At 35.3% G+C, this 24,986-nt stretch overlaps 1 pseudogene; it reads left to right on the top strand.

Annotated features, from left to right (window-relative positions):
- Positions 1-19,767: 19,767 nt before the first annotated feature.
- Positions 19,768-21,489, top strand: LOC120197897 (annotated as a pseudogene).
- Positions 21,490-24,986: the final 3,497 nt, after the last annotated feature.

Genomic DNA, 24,986 nt, shown 5'->3' with positions numbered 1-24,986 from the left:
ATCTTTGATCACATATACATACGACACATAAATATAGATGACGTATCTGGCTTTCATACATATACCTACACTACACATACGTGGAGAATTGTCTATTTTACTTGATGCAACCTTGATGAAATCTTTAACTTGCCCTACCTTTTCCCTCAAGCTATGAACTTGCTGCAAGTTCAAGTTTATCAAACTTGAAAGAAAATTGATGGAGAAAGTATATCAGAGGAAGGGCAACGACAAGTTAAAGTAAAAAAGTTGTATAGGATAGAGCTTCAACTTTTGCTTTAACATTGTCATTGCCCTTTCTCTGAAACCTTCTTCTTAATTATTGATATGTATCACTTGATGTTGCATATTAAGCAAAAGCTACCTTTTGCCATATATTTATAGTAATAAGCGACTTGGGAGGAACCAAGTTTTACACAAATAAAAGGAAATTTACCCTGTAGTTTCCAGGAAAGGAAATATTAGAACTAGAAGCTTTGAAAAAGATTTACTTTTACAAATTAAAAAAAGAGAAAATCGCCTCAGTGACAAAAAATGCCTTATAATATACGATTTTAACCAACTTTTTCCGGAATTGCCAAAATGACCAACAAAATCGCAATGTGATCGCTAATTCGCAACGCGATCTCCATTATCGCAAATTCGCGTTGCATTTTGCGTTGCGATAGTTGGAAATCGCGTTGCGATGGTCTACAGTGTCGTTGCGATTTTCCCAATTCGCAATGCGAATAAGTAAATCGCAACGCGAATTGGGAAAATCGCAATGCGATACTGACTATCGCAATGCGATACTGACTATCGCAATGCGATAATACAAAATCGCAACGAGATACTGACTTTCGCAACGCGATTCTGACTTTCGCAACGCGATTTACATAGCGCCATTCGTATTAACGCGTATTTTTTTTTTCAAATTCCAAACACGAATTTTTTCTTAATAAATCGGAAACTGAACCGTCCACAGTAATCGCAACTCATAACCTCAAACCCAAAATCACAACACTCAGTCCCATCTCCATCTCTCACTCTCTACGGCGAAATCCGTCCTCATCTCCGAAGATTTCCGTCCCCATCGCCGGCGAAATCCCTCACACCCATTCACAGTCAAAAATCCCTCACAATCATTCAGAAATGGAAAATCAACCTCCGAGGGTTAGTTTTTTTTTTGTTTTTTTTTTGAAATTTTTGCATTATTTTAGGTTTTTCATATTGAGATTGATGATAAGTTTACTGGTAATTTCAATAATAGATTAACCATTTCACTTAGATTTCTTATTAAATTCATTCGATTGCTGCCAATACTGTTAAACTGTTTAGCCTGTGAAGTTAGTATTTGTCTTTGTTTGTCTTTTGGTTGAAGTAATGCAGAAGAAGAATAGTTTCGAGAATGAAAATCGCAACGCGGAAATAACTATCGCAACGAGAGAATCGCAACGCGAAACCAAAATCGCATTGCGATTTTCATTTCGCGTTGCGATTTTCATTTCGCGTTGCGATTCTCTCGTCGCGATAGTCATTTCGTGTTGCGATTCTCTCGTTGCGATAGTCATTTCCGCGTTGCGATTCTCATTATCTCGTTGCGATTTTCATTTCAACCAAAAGACAAAACAGTGTTGCAAATTTTAGTTTCAAGAATAAACTACTATTTATGTTTATTGTTTTTGGTATATCTTGACAGTGTAGTTTTTGGTATATCTAACTTGGTATGTTTATTGTTTTTGTAGAAATTTTTTCGGCTTCATTGACATTAAGGAATAAAGTTAGCCTAGCCACTACAATTACTTCGAAGCTTTCACCTGCACAAAGAAAATTGTTTGAAGAAACCTGCTTCGGGCCATGGCTGAGAGTACAGCATCCGGGTGGAGATGCTAATTTGACCCATTTGTGGCTTCAGACCATGACTAGCGATCTACCCGACAGTATACAATGTGGTGAGGAAGAGATATGGTTTCATTTTCCACCGGCGTATAATTGTTTTGGGCGGAAGGAGTTCTGCTTAATCACTGGTCTACGATTCGGACACGATGATGTAGGCCGGTACACTCGTCATATCACCCGCCCATCATGGTTATCCAGGGTTTTTCCTGATGAGTCAATAGAGAAGCCGAACTTACACGTCGACGATATGAAGAAATTGTTTAATAAGAAAGATGGTTTTACTCAGATGAATGACGTCGATGTTGTCCGAGTATGCCTTCTACTACTTTTGTATGCCGGTTTTTTAGGCAGAGAGGCCAGACAACCTATTCCTCAGGAGCTAATATTATTGGTAGAGGACCTAAATGCATGGAATCTGTTTCTGTGGGGTTCGTATATATGGAAAGCTACCTGGACTAAGTTGTCGTCTGCCTTTGATGACCGCAAAAGTTTGCGGGGCGATGGGTCGAAATACACTTTGTCAGGCTTTGTTTGGGCCTTTAAGGTAAGAATTTCTATATAATGTTTTCAAAATTATAATTAATTATTTAACAATTACTAATGTTTGTTATTATATTGTTTGTAGATTTGGATATTCGAGGCCTTTCCCGCCATGAAGACATATGCAATAAAAACTTCAAATGACATTCCCAGGGCTATTTCCTGGAAGAGGAAACGTCTGTTGGATTGGGAAGACTTAATACCATATGCGACAATAAATAATGTAAGTTAACACAAATACTATCATATATAAACAAGTTATTAATAGTAGTCGTTTAACTTTGTTTGAGTTTTTATATTTTTAGGAGGCCAACATTCCATTAATTAGACTGACACCCACGGAGGCTGAGCTTGCCACTGATTGGTGGCAAGCTAGTCAGCGTTTTCTTGATGGCACGAATGATGAGCAGCCTCCACTTCCTCCACTTCGAGAGCCATCACCTCACCCAGAGCCATCACCTGATCGACCCGACTATACACCTCTACAACGAGAGCCATCACCTATCTCGTCACATCATCGAGCCTCTTCTCCACCATCACCTCATGATAGGCGACCGGCAAAGATGCCACGACTTCTATCTCCCTGTTCTCCACCTCCACGGGATGAGTCAAGGGAGTTACGTGATGAGGTCAATGCCTTGCGTGAGGAGATAGGTACTTTACTCGATAACGATGGTGCATGGCGTGTGGAGGTGTCTACTTTACGTGGTGAGGTTGCCGCTCTACGTGAGATGGTAGTATCATTGCAGAATGAGGTTCATACTCTACGCAACGAGGTAAGTTTAAGATTTTCCATATTTAACTTGATGATAAATTTACTCGTAATTTCACTTAAATTAACCATTTCACTTAGATTGCTTAGTAAATTTATTCGGTTGCTGCCAATACTGCTAAACTGTTTATTAACACTGTGAAGTTAGTATTTGTCTTTTTGTTTTGTCTTTTGGTTGAAGTAAATTTATTCGGTTGCTGCCAATTCTGCTAAACTGTGTATTCTTTAACACTGTGAAGTTAGTATTTGTCTTTGTTTTGTCTTTTGGTTGAAAGTTTGAAATATATTTGTCTTTGTTTTCACTGTTTAAATATCATGTCTGTTTATTTACTGATATTTGTATTTAATTATTTAGCGGACCGATAAGTTGGATGCTTTACGTCGGGTTTTTCTTGCACGACAGAGTTCACGCATCAGACGGCGTGCACGTGCTATTAAGTCTCCGTATACCCCAATAGTGCGAAGACACCGCAAGAAGAAGCCCGACTCGCCTGTCATCCCTCAAGAGTCCACTCCTATCGTTGAAGAGGCCCCTATCATTCCTCGAGAGTCCCCTCCCACCGTTCAAGAGGCCACTGTCATCCCTCAAGAGTCCACTTCTATCGTTGAAGAGGCCCCTATCATTCCTCGAGAGTCCCCTCCCACCGTTCAAGAGGCCACTGTCATCGTTGAAGAGGTCCCTCCCACCATTCAAGAGCCCGATTCACATGGCGTCATTTGTAGGATTCTTGAGAAACCCTCTGACGTGCCGGACATGATGGATTCAAGTTGGCTCTCGTATGAGTTACCGGCCAGTACCATACCGGTATCTGAAGTGAAGAGGAAACAACTACCGGACACAATTTTGGATAACACCCTTTGGGCTAAGACCGCAGTTGATTTTTATCTACATGAGCGAAGCCAGGGGTGTTTCACTGACATATGCAAGCTCAATGATGATATCTATTTGTTGCTTGATCGGTCTTGGTGGGGCGTATTATTAGGGGTCGAAGACAATGGCTATTTCGATGGAGGGGTAAATCTTATATTTTTCTTATATTTTAATTTGATTATTTTTTGTAAATTTATGTAAGTTACTAATATATGTCTTTTTTTGTAAAACAACATATCGATGCGTGGGTGTCACGTCTTCTAATAATTAGGAAACTTAAGGAAAATAAAAGAAATACACGATATACAATTATGCCGACGTCTTTTAACGCCGTTCACTTGAAGAATCAACGAGATGAATCATTTACGTTGGGCAATGGACAAGCTAAACTTTATCCTGCATGGTGGGAGGTCGATAAGGTTAGTGTTTATTTTAGATTGAGTTTAAAGGTATTCATAAATAAGTGCGCAAATGAATGAATTATTACTTATGATTGCAGGTGTTTATCCCTGTTTTGGAACGTAACCATTGGCTTCTCGTCGAGCTTCAGATCCCATCCCTTAAGGCAATAGTATATGACAGCATGATAAATTACATATCATTGGCTGATTTAAGAGATATTATTAAGGGATGGAGCTCTTATTTGGCTAAATTCTTGGATGCGATAAATTATTGGACTCGTTCTGGAAACAAGAAGCCAAAGAAGCTCAATATTACAGTTAGCAGAGACGAGACCGCACCACAACAAACGAAAGGACCCAGAGGGGATTGTGGTCCTCTCGTATGCTTGGCGTTGGACCGTTTGATCACAGGAAGTATAAAGTATCTACCTCCCACCGATATAGATAGAGCTGCAGTAGGCTTGTGGTTTCGATATTATATGGCTAGATCGATATATACGAGACACTGCCTACCTGCATCCGCGTTATAAAAATGTCCATAAACAATTGGTATGTTTATAGGCTTGTGGTTTGAAAATGTTTGGTTAAGTACCTAGAATTTAATAATTTGCTGTTTGTAGGTTTTAGATGTATAGAAAGTGTTGTTTGAGCAAATGTTTGGTTTATGCAGGTTAATCTCAGAAGTGAGCTGCGTGAAAATGATGTATGGCTGCAAAAGTTGATTCAATAGTAGAAGTGTTATTTTCTCTAATAATTATTGTTTATTTTTTGATTGTTTAATTGATTTGTAAAAGGTGATTTGTAAAAGTTGATTTGTTTAATTGATGTTAACATAATTCTTATTTGTGCTTGTTTAATTGATTGAAATGTAATGGTTGATTTTGTTGATTTCAATCTGCATTATGTTGAAGGCAAAAAGTACTATCGCAATGCGAAATGAAAATCGCAACGAGAGAATCGCAACGCGAAATGAAAATCGCAACGAGAGAATCGCAACGCGAAATTAAATTCGCATTGCGATTTTCATTTCGCATTGCGATTCCCTCGTTGCGATTTTCATTTCGCATTGCGAAATTAGCGTTGCGATTTTCATTTCGCATTGCGATTCTCTCGTTGCGATTTTCATTTCGCATTGCGATAGTAATTTCCGCGTTGTGATAGACATTAAGATGATTGCCTATTAAGTGATAACAACTGAACAAATCATAGCAATTTTCAAACTCAAGTTACTAATACATGCCTAACTGAAAATGTTAAAAGTTCACACATAAAATCTACATAATACAACGTTTGCATTTAAAAATCACCTAAGTTAACAGTCCCAAAAGGTGAAGCCAGTTGTGATTGAGATTTTAAAGATGATTGCGATTTTGATTGCCTTTTTCTTGACACCATATGAGCTTTGGATTTTGATGATGATCCATATTTTGGTAGAGGAAAAGATGATTGTGATGGCACTGGTGATCCACATGTCAACCTTGTATGACCACTTTCCTTGCACCGACTACATGTCAATCTCTTCTTCTCTTCACCCTTAGACGGTATACGATCGTGACTTTTTGGTCGGCTAGGTAGCCTTCTGTCCGTGGCTGGTGGCAAAACTGTTTGTAAGTCATCTGGTATGTCCCACTCAGAAGGATGTGGAATAGGGTAGACAATCTCGGCATAAGTCTGTTGATATACTTCTGTAGTGTAGCAATCCATAACGTATGTGCTTGAATCATCTTGGTTTAGATGAAGAGCAACTTTTATAACATGGCCACACGGATAACTAGATGTTTTACATTTCATACAACTGCACGTCCTTGCATTTAGATCGACAAGCCCATTTAAGTTATTATCCAGTACTTCAAACAAAGTGTTTGAACATGGTTCAACTCTCCATGACGTTGACTTCACAACACGTTTCGTTATCTTTTTTTCAGTCCATAGTGTAATACGATGTTCCAATATTCCTGTAAATTTAAATAAATAATACTTAGTAAAATATATGATAAGTTACGAATTCAAAGAAATAATACCTTCATGGTTTCTTTTCTTGTAGTACCACTGTTGAATAGAGGCTCGAAAAAACTCCATTAACATAGTAATGGGTAATTTCCGGGAATGACGACTTAGAGCGTTGATTGATTCTGCACTATTAGACGTCATGAAACCATATCTTGCTCCAAGTTGATGTACTCTTGACCATCTTTCAAACCTGACATCTTCTAGTGTTTGAGCACACTGAGGCAAAACACGTCTTAAACAGTTTATGTGCTTATTGAAATCCACTTCCCGATAAGCCTTTACAGCCTTCCAGTATGTCCATTTATGCTTTTTTATACCAGCAGACCTTGATTTTAGATTTCTATACAAATAAACACCACAAAGTCCATGAAAAGCATCTGGGAAACACCTTCTAACAGCGTTGTCAATTGAGTTTGCCCTATCGGATATGATTGTCAGATTGCTAATAGGACCTATGCAATCCTTAAGATGCCCCATAAACCATGTCTATGAATCAGAGGTTTCAGATTTGCCAACCCCGTAAGCTATTGGCAATATCCCATTGTTAGCATCCATGGCTACTGCTAATAAGTTTACTCCAAGGTATCGACCTTTCAAATGTGCTCCGTCAACTATAATAACTGGGCGCATGCAAGTAATAAACGAACGAATCTACAAAATAATATACACAAGAAATATAATCATTTAAATGTGAAATGCATGTAACTAACAGAAATGAGTCAACAGAATTATATTGATTTACTAACCGAAGCACCAATGGTGATAAACAGCAACTCAAAGCGTCCATCTCTATCTGTTTTGATATGAGTTACCGACCCAGGATTTTTTAGCTTTAAATTGTGACAATAAGCCGGTAGTTGGGCAAACGATGCTTCTGGCGACCCCCTCAACAATTCCAAGGCATAACATTTGGCTCTCCAAGCTTGAGAATATGATATACTAAGCATTCATGTCAGTCATAATTTCATGTCCCCGATATACCCTGCCATTCAAAAACATTAACTCAGCCAGAAAACCACCCAACACCTTTTTGTTTGCCTGTCTATGGTTAGGAAAAACTTGGGTTCTTGAACATGTATGTTTATCAATAAAAGTCCTAACTTGAAACATTTCGCAATCTTTTATCCTCTTTGCAATCATACGACACGTACAGTTTTTGTCAATCATACACCTTGTTTCGAAACGATCTTTGCTTGATTTGTTAACTTTTAGTTGATAGCCATCTTCCACACATTTCGTATACAAAGCTATCTTCAAGTCTTCCTTTGTATCAAAACAATCATCTTTCTTGATACGAATAACTTTTGTGTAACAATCAACTGCTTTCTTTGCCAACTCTTCTTCCGGTAGCTGAAGTAATTCTGGCATATTCCAGTTATACTCCCGTGGCATTTTCTTTTCTTCGGGGACTTTTTCTTCTTCTTTTTCTTCTTCAGGATTATATGACTTACAGAATGGATGTTCAACATGTTCATTCACAGTCGTAACTTCCTCCTCATTATCATCAACAACATCTTCCTCAGCAACGGGTGTTTCATCATCAAAATTCGAGTATTGACCAATATCAAAATCATTACACGCAGGGTCTGTTTCTTCTTCTGAAACATCATCAAAATCCGAGTATTGACCAATATCAAAGTCCGGGTATTGACCAAGATCAAATTTCGAATACTGACTAATACTCACAATTTTTTCTCTTGGCTCATCATCGTCTAATTGGTCAATACGAAAATCGGAATTTGGTGCTGAAAGTTGATTTGGATTTGGATTAGAGAAAGGTTGTGGGTTTTGAGACCCACTTAGTTAATTACTACCCGCTACTGACCCAACAATACTACTTCTAGGTTCAACAACATACAATGTAACATCATCACTTGAAACATTAATGTAAGCAATGAATCGTTCAACATCTTCATTGTCGGTTAACAAATAAACTTTACCATTTCTCTGATAAGATAGCCTAAATCCACTTAGGGGCTCTAAATTCAATTTCTTTAAAACACATAACATTAGAGTTTCATAAGTTAACTTCTTTAATGACAGTTTTAGTTGAAGATTCATGGGTAAAGGTATATATTGTAAAACACCATGAACATTCTCCCATGACCCTCCAAAACACAAATCTATCCAAACATGATCAACATTAGATGATTTCATGGTTGTAAATTAATTTACTAAACAAACGAGATGCGAAACTAAGACCTGTTGCCGGATGGGGAAGGATGTCGTTGGATATAGGAACGGATGTCGCCGGAGAGAGTGATAGATGGAGATGGAATGAGTTGCGATTTAGGGATTTAGGTTATGAGTTGTTGCTGCTGCGTAGATATATACACACAAAATTTGGCTTGCGAAACTAAAACCTGTTGCGAACTTTGAAACTCGCATTGCGATTCTGTATTATCTCGTTGCGAAAGTCAGAATCGCGTTGCGAAAGTCAGAATCGCGTTGCGAAAGGCAATCATTTGACCATCGCAATGCCAAATACAAATCGCAACGATAGAATCGCAATGCGAAATGAAAAAGGCAACGAGAGAATCGCAATGCGAAATGAAAATCGTAACGAGGGAATCGCAAAGCGAAAATTAAAATCGCAACGCGATTTTAGTTTCGCGTTGCGATTTTCATTTCGCATTGCGATTCTATCGTTGCGATTTTATTTTCGCATTGCGATTCTCTCGTTGCGATAGTCAGTTTCGTGTTGCGACAGTCTGTTTTGCCTTCAACATAATACAGATTGAAAATCAACAAATCAACTATTACATTTCAAGCAATTAAACAAGCACAAATAAGAATTATGTACACATCAATTAAACAAATGAACATTTACAAATCATTTTTTACAAATCAATTAAACAATCAAAAAATAATAATAAGAAAACTGCATTTCACGAATCATTTTTGCACCCGTACATCCATTTCACGCAGCTCACTTAAGGATTAACATGCATAAACTTTTAACAATTATTGAATTCTAGGTACTTAACCAAACATTTTCAAACCAAAAGGAGTATATATGTTAACAAAACTTGCATTATGTGTATTTTATGTGTGCACTTTTAACATTTTCAGTTAGGCATGTATTAGTAACTTATGTTTGAACATTGATATGATATGTTCAGTTGTTATCACTTATTAGACATTCATTTGACTATCGTAACGCGAAAATGGCTATCGCAACGCGAAATGGCTATCGCAACGACAAAATCGCAATGCGAAATGAAAATCGCATTGCGATTTTCTCGTTGCGATTTTCATTTCGCATTGCGATTTTCATTTCGCATTGCGATTCTCTCGTTGCGATAGTCAGTTTTGTGTTGCGATAGTCTGTTTTGCCTTCAACATAATGCAGATTAAAAATCAACAAATCAACTATTACATTTCAACACAAATAAGAATTATATACACATCAATTAAACAAATCAACATTTACAAATCATCTTTTACAAATCAATTAAACAATAAAATAATAATAATAATTCTTATTTCTTCATCAATTATTGAATCAATGAATCAACAACTTTGTGACCCCGTACATCCATTTCACGCAGCTCACTTAAGGATTAACCTGCAGAAACCAAACATTTGCTCAAACAAGACTTCCTACACATCTAAAACCTACAAACAACAAATTATTGAATTCTAGGTACTTAACTAAACATTTTCAAACCAAAAGGAGTATATATGTTAACAAAACTTGCATTTGACTTACCAATTAACAATGGACACTTTCATAACGCGGATGCAGGTAGGCAGCGTCTCGAATATATTGCTCTAGCCATATAATGCCGAAACCACAAGCCTACTGCAGCTCTATCTCTATCGGTGGGAGGTAAAAACTCTGTGCTTCCCGTCGTCAAACGTGCCAAGCAAAGGCATACGAGAGGACCACAATCCCCTCTGGCTCCCGGCGATTGCTGTGGCGCGGTCTCGTCTCTGACAACTGTGACATTGAACTTCTTTGGCTTCTTGTGTCCAGAATGAGTCCAATAATTAATCCCATCCAAGAATTTAGCCAAATGAGAGCTCCATCCCTTGAAAATATCTCTCAAATCAGACAGTGATATGTAATTGATCATGCTGTCATACACTATTATCTTCAGGGATGGGAGCTGAAGTTGGACGAGAAGCCAGTGACGACGTTCCAAAACAGGGATAAACACCTGCAATCATAAGTAATAATTCATTTATTTGCGCACTTATTTATGAACACCTTTAAAAAATTTAAAAAATAAACACTAACCTTATCGACCTCCCACCATGCAGGATAAAGTTTAGCTTGTCCATTGCCCAACGAAAATGATTCATCTCGTTGATTCTTCAAGTGAACTGCGTGAAAAGCCGCCGGCATTATTGTATATAGCGGATTTTTTTTATTTTTCCTAAGCTTCCTTATTATTAGTAGACGTGACACCCACACATCGATATGCTGTTTTACAAAAAAATACATATATTAGTGAATTACATTAATTTTTAAACAAATTAATCAAAATCATATATAAGACAAATATAAGACTTACCTCCCCATCCAAATAGCCACTGTCTTCAACCCCTAATAGCACACCTCACCAAGACCGATCAAGCAACAAAAACATTTCATCGTTGAGTTTGCTGATGTCAGTGTAACACCCTTGGCTCCGCTCATGTAGATAAAAATCAACTGTGGTCTTAGCCCAAAGGGTATTATCCATAATTGTTTCCGGTAGTTGTATCCTCTCCACTTCAGATACCGGAAGGGTACTAGCCGGTAACTCATACGAGAGCCAACTCTCATCCATCATGTCCGGAACCGGTGGGGGTTTCTTAATACTTCGATATATTACCCCATGTGAATCGGGCTCCGGAATGGTGGGAGGGACCTCTTCAACGATGACAGTGGCCTCTTGAACGGTGGGAGGGGAATCTTGAGGGAGGATAGGGGCCTCTTGAACAATTGGAGGGGACTCTTGAGGGATGACCAGTGAGTCGGGCTTCTTCTTGCGGAGTCTTCGCACCATTGGGGTGAACGGAGACGTAATAGCACGTCCACGCCGTCTGATGCGTGAACTCCGTCGTGCAAGGAAAACCCGACGTAAAGCATCCACCTTATCGGGCCGCTAAAAAAAATTAATACATAAATCAGTAAATAAATAGACATGATATTAAACAAAAACAAATATGTTTCAAACTAGCATTGTATTTACCCAAGTCATTATTCTATCATAGTTCACAAAATGCTCAGATAACATTCCAGAAGTAAGCACTTATATAAACATTTAAAAGGACAACATATATAAACATTCCAGAAGAAGAATAGTTTACTTTCGCAACACGAAACTTAAAATCGCAACGCGAAAATGACTATCGCAACGCGGAAATGGCTATCGCAATGCGAAATGAAAATCGCAATGCGAAATGAAATCGCAACGCGAAACACAAATCGCATTGCGATTTTCATTTCGCGTTGCGATTTTGTCGTTGCGATTTCATTTCGCATTGCGATTTTGTCGTTGCGATTTTCATTTCGCATTGCGATAGCCATTTCCGCGTTGCGATAGTCATTTTCGTGTTGCGAAAGTAAACTATTCTTCTTCTGCAAATTGAAACTTGAATGGATTGCATTACTTCAACCAAAAGACAAAAACAAAACCAAAAACAAATACTAACAAAAACAGTTTAGTAGTATTGGCAGCAACCGAATGAATTACGAGTATGAAAAATCTTAAACTTACCTCGTTGCGTAGAGTATGAACCTCATTCTGCAACGATGCTACCATCTCACGTAGAGCGCCTACCTCACCGCGTAATGTAGACACCTCAACACGCCATGCACCATCGTCTTTGCGTAAAGTACCGACCTCCTCACGCAAGGCATTGACCTCATCACGTAACTTCCCTAACTCATCCCGTTGAGGTGGAGGTGGAGAACAGGGAGATAAACGTCGTGGCATCTTTGCCGGTCGCCTATCTTGCGGCGATGGTGGAGAAGAGGCTCGATGATGTGACAGAATATGTGATGGCTGTCGTTGTGGAGGTGTATAGCCGGGTCGATCAGATGATGGCTCTGGGTGAGGTGATAGCTCTGGGCGAGGTGATGGCTCCCGAAGTGGAGGCTGCTCATCAACCGTTCCATCAAAAAAACGCTTACTAGCTTGCCACCAATCAGTGGCAAGCTCAGCTTCCGTGGGTGTCAGCCTCTGTAGAGGAGTGTTGGCCTCCTAACAATATAAAAGCTCAAACAAAGTTAAATGTGTACTAGTAATAACTTGTTTATAAACATATGGTAGTATTAATGTTAACTTACATTATTTATTGTCGTATACCGTAGTAAATCTTCCCATTGCAAGGTCCGTTTCCTCTTCCAGGAAATATCCCTGGGAATATTATTTGAAGTTTTTATTGCATATGTCTTAATGGCAGGAAAGGCCTCAAATATCCAAATCTACAAACAATATAATAACAAACATTAGTAATTGTTAAATAATTACTTATAATTTTGGAAACATTATATAAAAATTCTTACCTTAAAGGCCCAAATAAAGCCTGTCAAAGTGTATTTGGAACCATCGCCATGCAAACTTTTTCGATCATCCAAGGCAGACGATAACTTATTCCATGTAGCTTTCCATAAATACGAGCCCCACGGAAATAGGTTCCACGCATTTAGGTCTTTTACCAATTTGATTAGATCATTTGGAATAGGTTGTCTGGCCTCTCTGCCTAAAAAGCCGGCATGCAAAAGAATTAGAAGGCATACTCGGACAACGTCGACGTCATCCATCCGAGTAAAACCATCTTTCTTATTCAATAATATCGTCAGGTCTTCCACGTGTAGATTCGGCCTCTCCAGCTCAGGAAAAACCCGGGATAACCATGATGGGCGGGTAATGTGTCTAGTGTACCGACCTACATCATCGTGTCCGAAGCGTAGACCGGTGATTAAGCAAAACTCATCCCGCCCAAAACACGTATACGCCGGTGGAAAATCAAACCATATCTCTTCATCACGACGTTGTATAGTATCTGGTAGATCCCTAGTCATGGTTTGAAGAAATAGGTGTGTCAACATCGCATCTCCACCGGGATGTTGTACTTTCAGCCATGGCCCGAAGCAAGTATCCTCAAACATTTTTCTTTGTGCAGGAGAAAGCTTCGACGCAATTGTTTTGGCCAGGCTGACTTTATTTCTTAAGGTTAATTGAGCCGAATAAAAGTTCTAAAAAAACAATAAACATACTAAGTTAGATATACCAAAAACTACACTGTGAAGATATACCAAAAACAATAATAAACATAAAGAGTAGTAGTTTATTCTTCAAACTTAAATTTGCAACACTGTGAATTTCTTATTTGTCTTTGTTTTTTGGTTGAAGTAATGCAATTCATTCAAGTTTCAATTTGCAGAAGAAGAATAGTTTCTGAAAATGAAAATTGCAACACGAAAATGACTATCGCAACGCGAATTTGACTATCGCAACGAGAGAATCGCAACGCGAAACTAAAATCGCGTTGCGATTTTCATTTCGCGTTGCGATTCTCGGTTGATTTAATAAGCAATCTAAGTGAAATGGTTAATCTATTATTGAAATTACCAGTAAACTTATCATCAATTTCAATATGAAAAACCTAATAATAATGCAAAAATTTCAAAAAGAAAATAATTAAAAAAACTAACCCTCGTTGGTTGATTTGGTTGATTTTCCATTTCTGATTGTGAGGGTGGCTCTGAGAGATGGAGATAGACGGATTTCGCCGGAGATGGGAACGGATTTCGTCGGAGATGGGTGAGAGAGTGAGAGAGATGGAGATGAGACTGAGTTGTGATTTTAGGTTTTAGGTTATGAGTTGCGATTACGGGATATACTGTGGACGGTTCAGTGTTCCAATATATTAATATTCGTGTTTGGAATTTAAAAATAAAATACTTGGCCAGGATACTAATGGCGCTTTGAAAATCGCATTGCGATTATGTATTATCGCGTTGCGAAAGTCAGAATCGCGTTGCGAAAGTCAGTATCTCGTTGCGATTTTGTATTATCGCATTGCGATAGTAAGTATCGCATTGCGATAGTCAGTATCGCATTGCGATTTTCCCAATTCGCGTTGCGATTTACTTATTCACATTACGAATTGGGAAAATCGCAACGACACTGTAGACCATCGCAATGTGATTTTCAACTATCGCAACGCGAAATGCAACGCGAATTTGCGATAATGGAGAACGCGTTGCGAATTAGCGATCGCATTGCGATTTTGTTGGTCATTTTGGCAAATCCGAAAAAAGTTGATTAAAATCGTATATTATATGAGAATTTTGGTCACTGAGGCGATTTTTCTCTTTAAAAAAAACTATAAAAATGATGTATATGTATAAGAAACCTGCGGGAAACAGTGATGGAAGTTTCATCTGTTACAATCATAAGCAAGAGAAAATACAATGTTTTTCCTTTTTTAAATTATGGGAGATGCTCCTATGAGGATGAGCTGATTAATTAATTTGCAAAATAAATTACAACGCAAACAACATTTCCATTAATATGTCTCGTTGAGATGATCCTATGAGTATGACCTGATTAATATGACTTGAGGTTAATTTTTAGAAAAAATTATTATTAATTTTATAAAAATAAATAAATAAACTTTTAATTAATTTATTTTATTTATAAGTGAAATATAAAAATGGGGTAGGATTTAATTATATAGTGTAAAACTTTTTAGTTTTACATCTTTTTAAAATTGTCGGATGAGAGAAATCAAATGCTGAGATTAACAGTAGGAAATGTGATGATATTCACTAAAAAAAATAATGAATTAATATCAGCCTTTGATTTTCCCTCATCCAACGATGTTTAAAACTAAAAATTTTACACTAGATATAAGTGGATTCTATCCCTATAAAAATAATTTTAATTTTAATTTTAACAATTAATGTGTTTAATGTCCCAAAAGGTTTATGGTATGTGTATGTAGAAACCTAATTTTTTCCTCTCCTTTTTTTCTTCAATAAACTATATGCAAAAGTATGGATGGATAAAAGAGAGAGGAGACGATGGGCAATCTCTCTTTGAAAATTTTATATTCTCATATATATATATTATTTTTAGTTGATAATCTATTTTCGTCCTATAAATTTTTTTAAATTTATCTTTCTCAAAATTTTATAAATTTATCTCTAACATAAAATATTGTGTCTCTTTGTGAAAGTCTACCATTGAATTGACTTGTTCTTACGTTATAAAATATAAGGTAAACTTGTAGTGTTTTTTTAAAATTTAGTACAAGGTTTAGATTGAAAGAGTATGCTTAAAAATCCTTTAATAATAGAAAGAGGCAGACTAGTGCCCTATCCCATGAAACTGGAAAAATATACAAAAAGAGATTCACATGGCTACTGGGTGGGGTTGACATCGGAGGAAATTAACAACGGAGAACACGGATTCGACGAATCTTAGGATAATAAAAAACATTCACATGGCGTAGTAACGGATCTAGAATTTTAAGTTAGAGAGAAACGAATTTATAATATTTTAAACAATAAAAATATATTACTACAAAAAATACATAGAAAAAATTTAAAAATATATTAGAATTTAAAAATTTTTAAGTGAATGATTATCTCCATCTACCCCGCTTGATCCATCACTGACGGTAGGGATGGGACACGGTTCATTCCGAGAATCTCAACTAACACTACATACGTAGCTCAAACTCAGTGTAAACGATAGGCCATAATTCTTGTTTATACTTTACTCTGTAAGAACAAGTCAATTAAAAAGAAGGAAGGAAAAAAAACAAAAGAAAACGAAATTAAAAAGGAAGGAAAGATCCATTAAACATTTGCTATAATTTACTCACTCATTGACCCCGTGGTTACGATGTATCTTCTCAGCAACTTGTTTACATTTTCCTTTGTGGAATTCATCATAATATACCATTGAAATATGCATTTTCTTAAAAAAATATCATTAAAGTATTAAAATTTAATTAATTTGTCCAAACAGCCGCTCCCATTTGAAAATTAATCGACTTATTCTCATATGATCATCTCCCATAGTTTTAAAAAGGAAAAACATTGTGATTTTCCTATAATTTTCTGAAAGGGTTGATAACTTGTGGCTAGTTATTTCTTGCTTTTGATTGTAACAGATGAAGCTTCATCATTATTTCCCACAGGTTTCTTATACATATTTTAACATTTTTTTAGAATTTCAAAGCTTCTAGTTATAATATTTCCTTCCTGGAAACTATAGGGTAAATTTCCGTTGATTTGTGTAAAAGTTGGTTCCTCCCGAGTCACGTATTACTATATATAACATGGCACACGAAGTAAAGAAGAGCATACAACAAAAGGTAGAGGTTTTGCCTAGTGTAGCAAATCCAATGATATATATATATATATATACAATAATCAAGCAGAAGGGTTTGAGAGGAAGGCAATGACAAGTTAAGGCCAAAGTTGAAGCTTTATCCTATTGAAAGGGGAGACAAGACAACCTTTTGTTTTTCCCTTAACTTGTCTTTGCCATTCCCTCTGAAATACTTTCTCGATTAAGTTTCTTCATTAGCTCGCAGTTGCAGGGAAAGGCTAGGGCAAGTTAAAGAAAGAGTTGAGATCTCAAACCCATACTTTTTCTTTAACTTGTCTTGCCATTCTCTCATGTAAACTAGTTCATGCTGCTGGTTACCTTCATTCTTATTTGTGTAGAAGCTGGTTTCTCATCACTCATGAATCACCAATATCATATAAAAAGCAAATAGAAGGTTTCACAGAAAGGGAAAGGCTAGGGCAAGTTAAAGAAAGAGTTGAAATTCCAAACCCATTTGCATAATTCATACACTTTTTCTTTAACTTGTCTTTGCCTTGCCCTTCTCTCGTGAACTAGCTATTTCTTCCGGCAAAGGTCTTCGTTTTGTATGAGGATTGGGGACATATTGGCTAGCTTTTCTTGCAGGTAAACAGGCAATTCTCCATATGTAAGTATGTATATATAAACAAAATATGTCCTCTATACGTTGGGAACAATGGATCGAGAGGGAAGCAGGTGCAGTCCTCCTAAAAATTTAAAATTATGGTATATTTTAAATATTTTATTAATAATGTGTCTTAATCTCCCTAAAATTTTAGGAGTTTGTCTCCTGCCTAAAATTTTAAAAGTTTGTCTTTTGAATTTTAAAAGTTTGTCTTTTGAATATGTCTATATGTGTGTGCATGTGATTCAAGATTTCATCAGGTTATAAGTTCTCAGACCAGATGAAGATGAGGAAGAAGAAGTATTGATATTGAATAAGTTATTTATTTATTCATTCTTCTTTGATTTAGTTAAGGTTTTAAGGAAATAGAAGATAGATCAGGTAAATGAAACAAAGATTCTTGGACTATGTCTCATAGAGCTGGAAGTGTATAACATACTTGGAATTCGTACAAAGTGTTACTGTCTGATTTCTGCAGCTGCACGTACTTGTGTACTAATATCATAATCATCATTTGGTATATTTTCGCCAATGCTACAATGAAAATGTAATTTTTATAAAATTAATAACTTATATAATCAAGGACGGTTCGAATGAGGACGGATAGAAGTAATCGTCCTCTAAAATTTAAAATTAATATATATTTTAAATATTTTTTTATATTTCAATTAATAATTTATTTTTATCTATTAAAATTTATAAGTTTATCTCCTTTAACTTAAATTATAAGTTTACCTATTTACAATCATTTTCCGTGTAATAATTATGGAATAGTATGACCCAAAAAACAAAGGTGGTTCCATCATTGACTAGAGAAAAAAACAAAGGTGTTGGGTATAACCGAAAACGTAGATAATTTACCAGGGAAATTTCAGCCTTCACGTCCTGCTTCTGCAACACGTTCACATATTATATACGTCCTTATATAATGATTGTTCCATCATTAATACTCCAACATTTGTTTCCTTGCAATTGAACGGAATCTAAACTAGTTGACTTTTTATTCATAAATTATTTAGGACGATATTAGGTGAAAATATATGTATGGTCCCTCTAATATGAGGACTGCATCAAATTAGCCTCTTTATCATTTAATGGATTAATTTAGTTTTTTTTTAAATTCAATTTCTTGTTAAAAATCTCCTTTATAATCAAATTAAGTCAAATATTGGTTCGAAGAATGGAAAAATATGTAATAATTTGTATAATTACCATTCATACTCTTAGTTTTTATGTAACAATGACATCTACACCATTGATGACGAAGGATGGAATATATGTAAATGATTATGACAAATCAAATAAACAATATGAGAAATTAGATACATGAATGTCACATTTATATTAATGACGTTCATGAAATCTTGTGGGACAACGAGGAAAAGTGGAGGGAGAAACAAAGAAGTTGGAATTGAAAAAGGAAGGAGGAAAGTCTCCATTAGCACTTATTCATTAATTATTTCACCCATTGACCAAGTGATTTAGCTATGTATCTTCTTATAAAGTTCTAATGATATTAATTCCAACAACTTTCTTTGCGGCATTAATATATATATATATATATATTGAAATTTATAATTTTTAAAATTATTTTAGCACAAAATTATTATAGCATCAAATTAAGTTTAATTGATTTTATGGTAATGAGATTTTGGTTGAATTAACACAAGATAAGGTATGCCATTTTGAGGTTTTGTATTCGAGTTTAAATCATGTATAAATTAATTAATTGAGTTATTAATTTTTATATTCGTAATGATTTATTATAATATAATTCGATCGTTGCATCTCAATTATAAATGAGTCGCCTAAATATTGAGATAATTCATGACTATTCTTTGTTTTTGTTTTTTTTTTTTTTTGTTACTGCATGCTGATGTAAAGTCTTTGTGTGTTTTTTTACCCTTATAAAAAGAAAAGAAAATAAATCTTTATTTTAGAGAATCGTTACATTTTATTCCTGAAAAGTGGTTAAAATCTTAAGCGCTGCGCTGCTTTGTTGGTGACAATAATTCAATTGAGACTCTTAATTTAGTGATTAAACCATATTTTGATGCATGCAGCCGTAGGTTAAGCCAATTTTTATTTTGAAGGGAAAAAGTTTGGTGTATAGTTTTGTAAAGATAAGGGTTAGCTATTTATGCACTTTACTTTAAGAACATTTCGCAAAAGGTCTATTTATAGGTAACCAAAAGCTTTAGCCAAGGAAAGTTGGCATATTTAGAGCATAGATATTTGGGTCACCCTTTTTTTAGTATAAACTAGGTCCTGCCTTTACACGTGACTAATTGAATCAACCATAAATACCCCCAAAACGATCGAGAACCATATAGTAGGAGAACAAAATGGAGGAAACTAAGCTAAGGCTTGTTTTCCTCTTTTCTGTTTTCACCCTAATTCCAAAATATGGGCGAACATTGCTGAATTCGATGATTTTTGGAAGCAACGTGAAGAAGAAGCGTGGAAGATTGCGTTGGCCGCTTATGAACCCAGCCCAGAAAATATCACCAATCACCTCAATTATCATGTCAACAAGTAAATCTTATCATAACCTTTTCTTTCGTCTCTTCTTCTTTTTTTCCTTTTACATATTATCTCGGACTACATGTTGCAGGGTTCTTGATAAAGCTAAGGCCAATCAAACCATAGAATTTAAAGGTGTTATAACTAACAAAACGAGAAGATCCTTAAGAGGTAAACACAAAAAGTACAAAGGTCCGTGTATGAAAACCAATCCAATTGATAGATGTTGGCGGTGCAAGAAGAATTGGGCTAAGAATCGAAAAAGATTGGCAAAATGTGTGCTTGGTTTTGGCTACAAAGCTCGTGGTGGAATGAATGGAGAATATTATTTAGTGACGGATAATTCGGATGATGATTTTGTAAATCCTAAACCGGGAACTTTACGTCACGCTGTGATTCAAATGAGACCTTTGTGGATCATTTTGCTCATGATATGCACATCAAATTGTCAAAAGAGCTATTAGTTCAGAGTGATATGACAATTGATGGCCGTGGAGCAAATATTCATATAGCATATGGATGTGGTATTACACTTCAATTTGTGCACAATGTCATCATCCACAACATTCATGTTCATCGTATTGTTACATGTCAAGGGGGCCTAGTCAGAGACTCCACAGATCATTTCGGTTTACGAACAGTTGCTGATGGAGATGGAATTTCCATCTTTGGATCATCAAATATCTGGCTTGATCATATTTCGATGTCTGAGTGTCAAGATGGACTCATTGACGCAATACAAGGTTCCACCGCCATCACCATCTCAAACTGTCATTTCACCCATCATGACCATGTAAGTTTCACTTTAAAATACTGAAGATGCACATATTTTATATCCCAATTTTCAGTAGAGTAATCATGTATTTCTCTTTTAGGTGATCTTGTTGGGCGGAAGCGAATCATTTGAAAAAGATCAATATATGCAAGTCACACTTGCATTCAACCATTTTGGTAAGGAATTGGTACAAAGAATGCCTAGATGTCGATGGGGATTCTTTCATGTCGTCAACAATGACTACACTCACTGGAAAATGTATGCCATTGGTGGCAGCGCGCATCCTACCATTGTTAGCCAAGGCAATAGGTTCATTGCTCCAAATGACCCCAATGCTAAAGAGGTAATGAAAATATAATTAAATGATAGATAACATAAGTAATTCTGTAATTGCATAAAAAACAATGATGTTACCATAAATGTATATGTGACTGTACCTCTAATTTCTGTTTGTTCATTGAATTTCTACAGATAACTAACAGGAACTATGCGCCAGAATCAGAATGGAAGAATTGGTTATGGACATCAGAAGGAGATTTGCTGATGAATGGAGCCATCTTCACAACTTCTGGGACACCTCCAACTTCTGGTTTTAAATTTAAGAAGAAGGAAATCATCAAAGCCAAGCCTTCAACGTTCGTTAGAAGATTAACTCGTTTTGCAGGGACGCTTAAATGCAAAGAAGGATCCAAGTGCTAGAAGTAACTATCAATTCTATGAACATCTACAATTTTTCTTCTTTCTTCACGTGTAAGAAGATTATAATCTTCTCTAAAATATGTTAATATGAAAAGAAGATTTTAATCTTCTCTAAAATATGTTAATATGAAATGGATTACCACGATATATAAATGAAATCAATGTGGTTTTGTCTTAAATTTAACAAAATCAATTCTTCAAATGTAAAAACAAAACTAAAATGATATTAAAAAAATCCTACTTGGCTTTATATGTTATTATTTGCTAGTAATATAGATAAACTACAAATTTGATCATTCAACTTTCACATCATTCCTATTTTGATTACTAAATTTTATAAAATTTTAATTTAAACATTCAACTTTGATATTACTACATTTTTAGCCACTTCACCATTAAATCATAAATGGTTTAATGATGTGGTGTTTTACGCCAAAAATAATATTGTTTTAGATCCTAAAAAAATAAATTTATATCAAAACAATATCGCTTTAGATCCATATAAAAGTCATTTTTTAAACTTTTTCTTCTTCTTTTCTTCCTCCTTTTTCTCTCTTTATCCGAACCAATTTAGATTCTAACCATCCCTTGCCACAATCAACCTGCATTGGCCATCATTTCGACCATCGTCGACCATCGTGATCATTGGTGATCAATGAGTCGTAAAATTTTCTATCAAACTCATTTATCCCTCCTAAATATGAATTTTGTATCCATTTAACCAGAAAACACCTCAAACTCATCAAATCTAGTATTGAACGCTTCGGTTTCTTATTCTTTAATCTCTATCGTTTATTATCGGATGGAGCTCGGGTGGAGATATATTGCTCCCTGCCCTTAGAGGAGCTTTACCACCGTTGTGATCTTCAAATGAAGGCTCTGGTCACTAAAGATCCACCAAAATTGAAAAGTGAACTTTTTTTTGTTATTTTTTTATTCAAGCTAACTCTGTTGAAATATTAAAGTGTGTTACCCATAAGAATCTTAAGACAATATCAAAGATTAAATGGATTGTTGTTGATATTAAACTCTTGTTGCAAAAGTTGTATGTATTAAGAATAAAATCTATAAATTGTCAAGCCAATAAGACAACAGATTACATTGTAGTCCAATGTAAAAAAGATGTGGTTAGGTTGCTTAACAAGACACCATCTTCGTTTTTGCATGTGCTAATGTGATGAATGGTTTAGCTATAATGGTTGAAGTAACAGTAAGAATGGGTGTTCGATTAACGGTTGATTTGAGATGAAATAAAGTGAAACATAGAATGCGAATGATAGACAACGAAATGAGTGGTCGATAGAGATGATGAAATTATTGGGAAAAAAGATAAAATGGAAAAAAGAAAACATGAGATGGACAATATGTGGTTTCCACGTCAACAAAAAATAGATCACGTCTTCACATTGTTTGTGATTTAATGATTGAGTGACCAAAACAAGAGCAACACCACAGTTGAGTGATCAAATAAAAAAATAAAGTTTAAGGACTAAACCATGAGTTAGATTAAAATTGAGTAGTGAATTTTGTATTTTATCCTTACTATCGTTGAGACTTTTTCTATACCATCTATGTTTGGTCCCGCAAGACATAAACCGATAGTCCTATCCTTTTTTCTTATATATTTCTTCTATTTCTAGTACTATTATAATGTTCTTTTAACTATGAATATAATCCCGAGCAAATATATTTGGCTTGTTGGTTAAACTGTTTATTTTTATTCTCTCATATTCTCTTAGATTATGAGTCTCAAATCTATTAAGAGTGCTCTCATTTCTTCTTTTAGAGTCATTTTCCTTCCCCTTTAAGTACAATTAGGATTAAATTTATAATTTATAAAAAATTCTAAAAATATAATCTCATATTGTAGTATCGAAGATTTAATAGTTTCACATTAGATTTTTTAATTCATAACATATGTAATGGTAAAATTCAAGTTTAAATGCATTTAAAACTCACTTTGATCCAATGAAAGAAACTAGTTTAAATTCATAACATATATAATTGTATAAGTAATTTTGTAACCATTTGGGAATTTAATGACCATTATATAATATTTAAAAGTTTTCTGATCAAAAAGAGAATATTTGACATAATTTAGTGATTTATGGTATACTTTACCCTTTAAAATTTGGAGGTCTAATCGTCACCTCATCTTGCTGTTTCCGTTATCCGTGCCCGCCTCCACGTCATCAATTCAGTAATGAATCTAACGGCTCAGCTTTCCCCTTCCTTTCCCAATAAACCGTCCAAACGGACGCCGTTTATCTCGATTCTAATTAGGGATGACAAAAGGGTATAATTTCGTGGATTCCGTACCACACCCGCTCTAATTAGGGCGGGGATTGGTATAACATTAGTGGATAGTGGGCGGTTGTGGATTTAGAAAGTGGTACCCGTCGCGGGTAGTGGACGGGTAATGGGTTTGAGACCTTACACGTTTTGCATCCGCTCGCCCAGCTAAATATCTATTAAATTTCGGACCATTATGAATTTAGGTGTAATTTTATAGACTAATTTATAAATCATAATATTGTATAAGATATAACTTGTAATTTAACCAAATATTATGGATAAGTTTATTCATAAATTTTTTTCTTTCAAACCTCTCGTTACTGCGTCGATCTTTCAAACTTCTGGTCTCTACTCTCCAGCTTATTTAGGTACGTTTATTCCCTTTTTACTTGAAATTTAATTTTTGTAAGAGCCATTTCCGTAGTCATTTCGTTTTAAGCCCTCTACATTTCGTTTTAAGAGTTTAATTTTTATTTGCTCGTACTGGTTTTTAATTATTTTTTAGATTCATCTCAATGTTTGTTTTAAGTTTAATTTCTTAATGTTCTACAAATTAGTATCTTGTCATTGAATACCCACGTTTTAGGCCAACAAAATCAGATCGTTGCTTCTCAAACCTTCATTTTTAATGCCACTGAATAGAATTAAGTGTTAAGAGATTCAATGTATTCCTTGTGATATTATTTTCCCATGTTCTTGTCCCCAAAATTAAATTTATATATATTTTTTCTTTTACTAACTGTAGAGTGGTCATTAGAATAATGACATAAAAAATTTATATAGAGTCAAGTAAGCATTTTTTTTGGAATGTGTCAAGTAAGCTTTTTTAGTTCGGTATAATAATATCATTTGTTTTTTGCTTTTAATTTCTACCGAGAATTCTGTTTTAGGCACCTCCTAAGCTATATCTTGAAATAAAACACCAAATTTACTGTTTTTCTTACTGCTAACATATAAATAGAGGAGTAAATGAATGTTTTCACATTTACTTATGATAAGTAAATGCATTGAAGAGAAATCTTTGTAATGATATGGTTGTCTTATCGTTTATGGTTAAAAGGCTTCTATTTTAGAAGGTCTTAAATCATCTTAGTTTGTTTTGACAAAACTTATATGTTCTCAGCTTTTGTTTTAGTTAAATTCGATGATATTTTCTCATAATTTTGATGGAGTAGTTTAGTTCAAAGAAAGCAGATGATAGGGAAATATAAATATATAATGTCATTGAATCATATGCGTGTAATTCAATTGCCCTTTCTTATTTTACTAAAA

The sequence above is a fragment of the Hibiscus syriacus genome, unplaced genomic scaffold (genome assembly GCF_006381635.1).
Source record: "Hibiscus syriacus cultivar Baekdansim isolate YM2019G1 unplaced genomic scaffold, ASM638163v2 tig00117056_pilon, whole genome shotgun sequence".
In the NCBI taxonomy this organism is placed as follows: Eukaryota; Viridiplantae; Streptophyta; class Magnoliopsida; order Malvales; family Malvaceae; genus Hibiscus; species Hibiscus syriacus.
This window is presented reverse-complemented; position numbering and strand designations above follow the sequence as displayed.